At 38.8% G+C, this 8,928-nt stretch overlaps 1 long non-coding RNA gene across 1 annotated transcript; it reads left to right on the top strand.

Moving 5' to 3' along the window:
- LOC110392609 lies at positions 4,081–8,701 on the top strand. The gene is made up of 4 exons (XR_002434507.1): positions 4,081–4,221; positions 5,961–6,048; positions 6,598–6,731; positions 7,906–8,701. It is a non-coding gene; the product is annotated as an uncharacterized LOC110392609 (long non-coding RNA).

Below are 8,928 nucleotides of genomic sequence, written 5' to 3'. Positions count from 1 at the left end.
ATAGAGATGTTTTAAATGCTCTTTTGCAGAATCATTCATAAATCTTCACTTTTCATTTTCATGCTAAAAAAAAAAAAACAGCACTTAAAATGATATATATATATAAAGAATCAATCTTAGATAGAAAGGAAAAATAACATATTTAGACGACAATGAGATAAACATAGAATTGTAGAATCATTAAGGTTGAAAAAGTCCTCCAAGATCATCTAGTCTAATCATCCACCTACCTCCAATATTACCCACAAAACTATGTCCCTAAGTACCACATCTACTCATTTATTGAACATCTTCAGGGATAGTGACTCCACCTCTTCCCTAGGCAGCCCGTTCCAGTGCCTGACTACTCTTTCAGAGAAGTTTTTCCATATATCCAACCTGAATCTCCCCTGGCGTAACTTCAGGCTATTCCTTCTTGTCCTATCAGTGTTACCTGGGAGAAGAGGCTGAATGCCACCTCACCATAACCTCCCTTCATGTAGTTGCAGATAGTGATGAGGTGTCCCCTGAGCCTCCTCTTCTTCAGACAAAACAATCCCAGTTCCCTCAGCTGCTCCTGGTAAGACTTGCGCTCCAGACCCCTCAATAACTTTGTTGCTCTTCTCTGGGCACCCTCCAGGGCTTCAATGTCTATCACTCAGTGAGGAGCCCAAAGCTGAACAAAGTACTCAAGGTCTGGCCTCACCAGTACTAAGTATAGAAGGACAAAAATCTCTCTGGTCCTGCTGGCTGCACTATTTCTGATACAAGCCACGATGCCCTTGGCCTTTTCGGCCACCTGGGCACACTGGTGGCTTATGTTCAGTCAAGTGCCATAGATAGGTACTAGGGAAAAAAAAAAATAGAAAAGAACAAAAATAGAAATATAGAGGAACAGCTCACATAATTTTTGGCAGAAACTTAAGTGTTTGCAAGTCATTTCTTCTTTTCAGATATTAAAAAATAGATAATTAAAAGTACACCCAGAATTACCTCATGTAATTCCAGGTACTGTATCTGACTGGGATGAGGCAACTTATGAAAGTGCCTGAGGACAAGAGAGGACAATCTGATGGCCACCTTCTTCTAGATTACGAGGAATAGATGGCTGAGAAGAATTCCATGCCAAGAGCAGAATAATGGAAATTGAGAGAAAAGGGTAAAAGCTACGTGAAAAACCTTAAACAACATCTTATTCAGTGTATACACAAATCATTAGCAAGAGAGCAATCAGAATGTTTTCTTTTATATTTACCCAATTATTTATTTCTTTATGTGTTTGCATGTTGTTATCACTATGACATCAGGTATGCAAATCCCTAGGAACATATTCTACTCTTTGACTACTTCAGAACATTTGTCCTTTATCTTATATTTACAAAATGCCTAGTGGCTCTCATGGAAGAAAGCACATGAATGTTTCATTACACATTCACAAAACTTAAGTGTTGGTGCAATTTTATTTTGCAAAAAAAGTGAAAGGTGTTCCTATTGGACATAATCCAGTGCCCACTAAAATCACAGGAAAGGTAGAAATTGATGTCATTGGAGCATTTCAGACTTTTTTTGCTGACTCTTTTTTTATACGTTCAAGAACAAAGCTCTGGAAAAAGATGCACCAGAGGGTTGTGTGGGTTCATTAGACGTCCCTATTGTTTTTGATCAATATTGCCTTTGCTTTTGCTGCTGTCCTTATCAGATACGTTTTAGTGATCAATAAATGACTGTTTCAAGAACCTTAAACCAAGCTTCTTTGGGAGAGTGATCACAGATTCAATCCTGTGGTGAAGGTTTGGTCAGCTTTTCTGCACTTGGGCATGGCCCTAACACAATTTGACCAGTAATGATCAGTGCAAGAATTAAATTCAAATCTGGCTTGAATTTACCAGCTACACTTTCTGCACTTTTTTACAAGCAGCTTTCATGGACCTTGGTTCCAGTGAGGCAAACATAGAGTACGCCTGTGTGCATGGGTGGGCTAGTACAAATCCCTTAGGTCAGCAGGTGCACCAGCAAAAAATAGAACTCAACAGTGAGCTCCTTTCACTGGTGTGAAGCTCATTTGGTGTTCTTGAAAGCTATGAGGATGTTAAGTTTGCACTGTTATAAACATATAGCTACACAAAACAGGGTTTTTTTTGTTAGTTTTTTTTTTTTAACATTGACTCCCATGAGGTTGCCACAAGTGAGGAAGTATGTGTGAGTCTATACCATAACTGTTTTATACCCTTGCCTATAGCTTACAATGTGCTGTGTACCGTATGTATAATCTTTCCTGTTAGAACTGTGAATCGGAATCTGTGTGTAAAAAGAGATATCTATATATTGTAGGCTATCAGCTTATTGATATGTAGTTAAATTCTAATTTTTTTTTTTAATTTGCAGTGCACAGCATTTTACTCCACGGAGTGTTACACAAGGAGTTAGAGCTATACTCTCTCATCTGCTCATTTCTGTATTTGCATTGTATCTCCCTGGAAATCTCATTCAGTTAAGAATTTCAGAGAAAGAAATAATTCCAGAGACTTCATGTGGCAGATTCTTTTTGCTTAGCAGAAAATTCAGGGAAAAAAAAATCAATCACTAAGTATACAATTTAAAAATAATAACAAACATTGAGTTCTGAAACCCACAGCCACAAATAAATGTTTTAGATAGATCTCTTTCTGATCTTTGCTGTGAAACAACTGCTGTTGAAAGTAAACCCAACAAAAATGGTCTAAACACTGAAAGGAGATGGGATGGATGTGAGGAAAACAACTGAGAGTCATCTCACAGAAGTCAAGGATTTTCCATGACTAAAGTTACTCACAGAGAGCAAGTGTTTGCAGTCAGCCTTTCATGCTGTAATTCAATCTAACTTCAGAGAGAAAAGATTAAAACTCATTATGTTCATGGATGCCTTATGTGAAGCTTTCTCCTTGTTTTTTTGTTTATTTCTGTGGCAATTACAACGCATATAGAACTCCATAGGTGAGAAGTTTTCTAACACTTTTACAGGGGAGACCACCACTTAGCAGCAGCAGCTTTTCAAGCTGCTTTGCTTCCCACTTGACATTTTGTGGACCGGCTCCCTTCCCTTTACTGAGTGAATAACATCCCTGTGGCAATTGCAGCAGTGTCTCACATAGGAAAGTAATATGAGGAGAGTATTTAATGTATGTGCAGCTGTCTGCTGTGTCACTCTAGCTGGTGGAAACAAACTGAAGAGATCAACCAGTTTGTTGGGAAATACCACTAGTTGATTGGTTACAGTTGGTTGTTATCTATGAGTTTATGCAACTTACCACAAATTTAAATGTCAGAAATCAAATCCTTTTACAGGGTCTTCCCAGTTTTGAAATGCACATCTTCACCCACAAATATCTCATGTTCTCAGTTCATGTTTTGATTTAAGGATATTTCCACTTTCCTTTGGCCAAAATTCCTCTCAAACACATGAGTTTTTGTCATGGTTTTGTGATTTTCGGTTATTTGTATTCCACATCATAACATCATGTAGTGGATGTACCTGGTTCTCAGAAGAGAAAGACTACTACATTCCCCACAGTACTTTTCCCCTCTGTTACCATTTTCCAGCCGGAGGGAAAAGATAAAAGCTCGCAGTATAAAAACTTGCAGATCACGAGACCTCGTCCCTTTTCCGCCCGTCTCTCGTCTTGGCAGCACCTCTCTCTCCAGCCGTCTTATCGTCGGTAGTAGAGTAAGGCCTACCTTGATTTTGGGACATTCTCTCTCTCTGTATTGGATTTATCAGCTTAAATTGTAATTATATTGTATTATAGTGTGTTGTTTTGCATTCCGATATCTTATGTAGTAAATTAGTTTGTTTCTCCTCAGATTGTTGCCGCTGTTCTTTGCTCTCAGGGCCATCTCCCTGCCCTTTTCCCCTTTTCCCTTTTCCCAGGGCGTGGGCCCGTGGGTCTCCCGTACCCTTTGTCACGGAGCTGGGCCGAACGCCTGTAAACCGTTGACAGTTTTATAACAGTCTGCTGATTCTTTTGTTATTTTTGTGTGTTTTTATGACACTTTTATGGGATTTATATATTCTTATGTGGCATTTCTTCTTTTCTACTAACAAAATAATTGGAAGAGCCACGCTGTATTATTCATAAAAGAAGAAGAAAACTCTGTTAGAAAACTTCAAATCCAACCAGTAAAATGGAGTGTAGTATGAAGGAAAATGTGGAAAATACAAATCAAAAGATAAGGAATGTAGATCACTGAAGAGGGAAGCTAAAGGTACTGGCTTAAAATAATATGGTCAATTTCTTAAGAGTAGTAATGAGGAGCAGCTGTGTTAGGAACAAAAGGCAGAGTTTCACTAGCAAATCATCCTCATATAGAATACTAAAGAATTATTAATATATATTTCTCCTTTGTTTTGAAAGAAGGAGGTTAATGAATTCATAGTTTATTTCATTTTATATATCGTGGTTTTTATTCTCTTAGTCACTGGGGACCATGTTAAACAACACAATGTCTCTGTGTCTTCGGGGCCAAATAGTTGCAGTCAGGAATGTTAAAAACAATATCTCTAGAAAGAAACGTAAACCTATGGCTTCATTGCACAATGCAGAAAGGGCTGCACAAGTTAGATGGGGTTATCAAAATCCCTGCAACAACCTTCTGGTAGACCTGTTAACCTGGATGAGAAACAGCCAAATACTGTGCCACAGATAATCAACATCCTATTGCACAGACTAAAAACATTAAATTGATACTTTAAGAAGAACTGGATGATCCAAAAAACTGTATCACTAGCACAGGTAAGATCATGAACAGTCTAGGTGCAGCTGGGGATTACTCAAATATAGTATCAAAAGCTTGATTTGTTTATAAGGAAAAGATTCATTATACTACCCATCTGATAAAGATGGCTATAAAATCCTTCAAGCATACCTATGCCTGTAGGTGCAGACTGCCCACAGGTTCCTTCTACCCAGCCAGGCACAAACAGCTTTGGCCTGGAAGCCATTCAAGTCTGTTAGCACACAGAATGCCTAAGCTCTGGGGCAGTTTGAACAGAGATGGCAGTGTTCATGAACAAATATTATGCACATATTCCCCAAGACTTCTGTAAAAGTATTTTCCTCCAGATAAGAGCCAAAAGAGAAGCTGAGCACCTATAAATTAGTAGGCACTGCAACAGCTCCTAAACATTGTGTTTAGCCCTCAGAATATATTCAGAACTTAATATATAAATTCCACAGTTTCCTTTTGAATATGTCAAAAGCAATGGTGTAAAAGGATGGTTTGAAATAATCTGTGTGGCACCCAGATCTCATCAGAAAGAGAAGTGAGGCAGGGGAGCAAAGTGAATGCCATCTCTTGGAGTCACCAGCATTCGAATTAGAGATGAAATATTGCTTTCTGCTGGCTGGTGTTGGGCTGCTATGGAGGAAGGAAGCCATGAGTCACGGAATCAGCAGGAGAACTGCTGCCAGCCCCAAAGAGAAGTCTCTCTCTTTCGGAAATAAGTCTGCAAAACAATTTTTTCTCCATGTCCTGAACTAGACAGCTACAGTTTATTCGGTAACCACTAGATGGCACCTGGTATTTGGCAACCATATGCCTTTCTAGGCTTTTTTAATCTCTTTTTTTTTCACCTGGTTTTGAAGCGAGTACTGCAATGGGAACCTTTGACAGAGTAAACATGAAACCGGCCCCATATCCTTGAGATCTCCACTGCCACGGGATTACATTTAAAAGTAGTGACCATCTGCCTAGCAAAATGTTCAGTAAAACTGCCGTCACCTCTTTGGTGACCTGCGAGGAGGGGACTGTGGCCTGACCTTCCTGCAGCCTTGCTGTGCCTGCAGGCAGGGACACAGGCAGCGGACTTATCTTCAGGGCAGTTGGGCACCTGCTGTAGGCAACCACGTGTTTATATAAACTAAATCTGGAGCAAGTTAGACTGCTATTTTTTCTAATCTTAACAAAATGACTCCAAATGTTGTTTCCTGCTGTTGTTTCCACAGATTTCTGTTCAGTGAGGTGGATCACTGTCATGTTTACGGTGGTATTTGAGTTGTCTGTAAAGCTGAATGGGGATAACCATTGTTGTGGGTGAGTTTCTGGGTCTATCGAGAGCCTGTGCTTTATGTTCCAAAAAATAAAATTTAGGTTTCTTGATTGCAAATGATCACAGTACTGGAATTTACTTCTGTGCTTTCGGCGACAGCCTCTGTGCAAATCTGATAATATGGCAGGCAAATACATGTTAGGTTAGAACACGGTACAGCAGCTGGTGAGCTACTGGTAGTAACTTAGTCAAATAGCTTCAATAATGTCCAATATTTAGACATGTACTCTTGCAAATATAGTGGGCCTCTGAGGTTCAGAAAACCTGGTAAAACAAAAGCAGGTCCCCAATGCTGGACACTAAGCATGTAAGGCTAACCATAATAATCCTTTTGGAAAGGAAATTTCCAGCCCTTCCTGTTACATTAGAACTTAGAAACCGCAAAATAATATTTAAAGCTAAAAGCTTTTCAAAGCTTCTTCTTTTTTTTCTTTCTTTCCCTGAATGCACGTGTGGTGTTATTTTTGCTTTGTTTTGTTTTGTTTTTCCCTTAAAATTAAAATTCTGAAGTATTTTCCTTCTCTGCTCTGCAGGACATTGTTTGCCTGTGAAACATCTGGGGGTGTCCAGCTGCTTTGGCGATGGAGAACTCTGAAGCTGCAGTTCGTAGACAGCGTTAGGAGAGCAATGCACTGGATTAGGTACCATGTTGGAACAAGCGCAAAATGTGAGTGGAGGAACTATGTGATTCTGATTTCTGATCTGATTAAGTCACTTAGTATTGCCCATGCTAATGTTTATTACAGTAATGATCTCTATAAACCAAATATTGCAAGAGACCCCATTGTGCTAGGCACCGTGAAAGCAGAGAGAAGGCAGCAGCATCCTCTCAGCTGTTGTTTCCCCATCTGTCAAGTGAGGACAATGTGCTTGCTTTATACAAGTATATGAGCACTAGTTAATTAATATTTGTAAAAGGATATGTAAATGTGTAAATGCTTAGTATTATTTATGAATTATATTATAAATGAAGATTGGTGGAGAGGCTTTGGAGAGAACAGAGAGATGGCATTATGAGAGCACAGAGAGCAGTGCAGAGTGCAAAGATCAGCTGGGAAACAGAATAAGGGAAGCAAAGAGAAGTAAGTGGTTTACAAAAGAGATGTTTTGATTAACAAAAAGAGGGAATGCAGATGATGTGTGCAATATACTTGTAAGTTAAGAAACAAAACAAAACAAAACAAAAAAGCACAGTGATCTGGAACTGGATAGAATATGATAGAAATGGAAACGGTAATAAAAAAGAAAAGGTGAAAAAAATAAGCAAGAAGAGCCCTAGCATTGTGCATAACACTGATTTATATGTACACTTCGTTTTAAAGTAGCTCCTGTACCCTAAGAATATTAAAGCCTTGTTCAGTGTAACAGAGCATAGATACTTCCTTGGAGTGATTAGAAAAGCTGCACTGTCAAGGTGAACAAGCTTGTAAGTGTTCATAAGATTAGGCCTCAGCATGAACTACAAGTAAAGTGACGAAAATGCTATAGATATAATACTGTGTGGTACTGTGCTATCCGAGCTGTTCTGAACGTCGTGAATTACTCCATCAAAGGACATTCAGAAAAGTAGCGAAGGTGGTTCTGGACAGAACAACCACCTCTTTTTTTAATCACATCCAACGCCCACGGAGGCATCTGCAGGTATGTCAGTTTTCTTCCATTTGTCAAGTGTCTGCTTAACCTTCCTGGTTATAGAAGTGCGCTTTAGAAACACAACAAAGAGCAGCACATTTTATCACAACTACTGGGAAAAAAATATTTGTAAGTAAGTATTCATATTCAAGCTCTAGACTAAATTATAATTTGATTTAATTATCTCCAATCTGTTGTTTCCTTGCCAGGAATGTTCAAACACACAGCTTTTCTTACCATGAATATGCATGAAGTTTAGGCTTTGGAGGTGAAGAGCTCAGCTAATTCAACAAAGTCAGCTTGGAAATTCCATTGTGAGTTGTTACTCTTGCAATTTGCTATTTGTTTTCAGCTGAAAAAATCAAACAGTGCAATGTCATCTGTTCAGAAGGCCAAAAATGTACTTTGCTTAATGCAAGAACATGCAGTAAACTGTTGTGAGTGGTCCTCCACAAAGACTTACTCAATAAGAAAACAACCAACTATTTGAAAGGAGTGGACAAACAGAATTTTATGATCTGCTCAGACAAGACACAAAAAACCCACCAGGCAACATTTTCCCAAGAGTTTTCTCATGGAAATTATTTGTTTCATTTCAGTTCTTAACAAGCATGAGCAGCTGATCATCACCTCCTCTACTGCAAAGGAGTGATCTCCAAGATTTTTCCTACCAACATTACTAGCAAATGAATTAATTCAGTTTGGACAGTTCTCCCTTAGTTATTTAACTGACCCTCAGAACCAGAAGGACGCTTTGAGTAAATGGAGAGAAAAACATTAAAAATTATATACCTTGGGTTGACTTTGATCTTTAAAAATGAGGTGGAATTTATTTTAGGTATATAATAATATTGCTAACCTCTGTTCACTAGGCAATCCTTCCTTTTCCCTCAGCTCTCAGTTTGACATATCTCCAGCATGAAATGGACTAAGATTGCCATGAAACTGGAAGCTGTGAGTGTGAAAATTGGGGAATGCGTAGACAAATTCTTCTTTCCTTTTTAAACATATGCCAGTGAATAGGTTCTCTTTTTTTTTTTTTTTTTTTCTCATTGGTTTTCTGTATTTCTTGGTAAATATTACTATAAACCTGGACTAGGAAGCCCAAAGCAAATTTCTGTAGAGGAATTCCATTAAAGCCACAGAATACCAGACACCAAAATCCGGGCACAGACTCAGTGCAGAAATGGTGCACTGAGACTGACTGAAAATTGCCAGCAAGGTCAGGTCAT

The sequence above is a fragment of the Numida meleagris genome, chromosome 1 (assembly GCF_002078875.1).
Source record: "Numida meleagris isolate 19003 breed g44 Domestic line chromosome 1, NumMel1.0, whole genome shotgun sequence".
NCBI classification, from domain to species: Eukaryota; Metazoa; Chordata; class Aves; order Galliformes; family Numididae; genus Numida; species Numida meleagris.
Note: the sequence above shows the minus strand (reverse complement) of the source record. Positions and strands in the feature narration are given on the sequence as shown.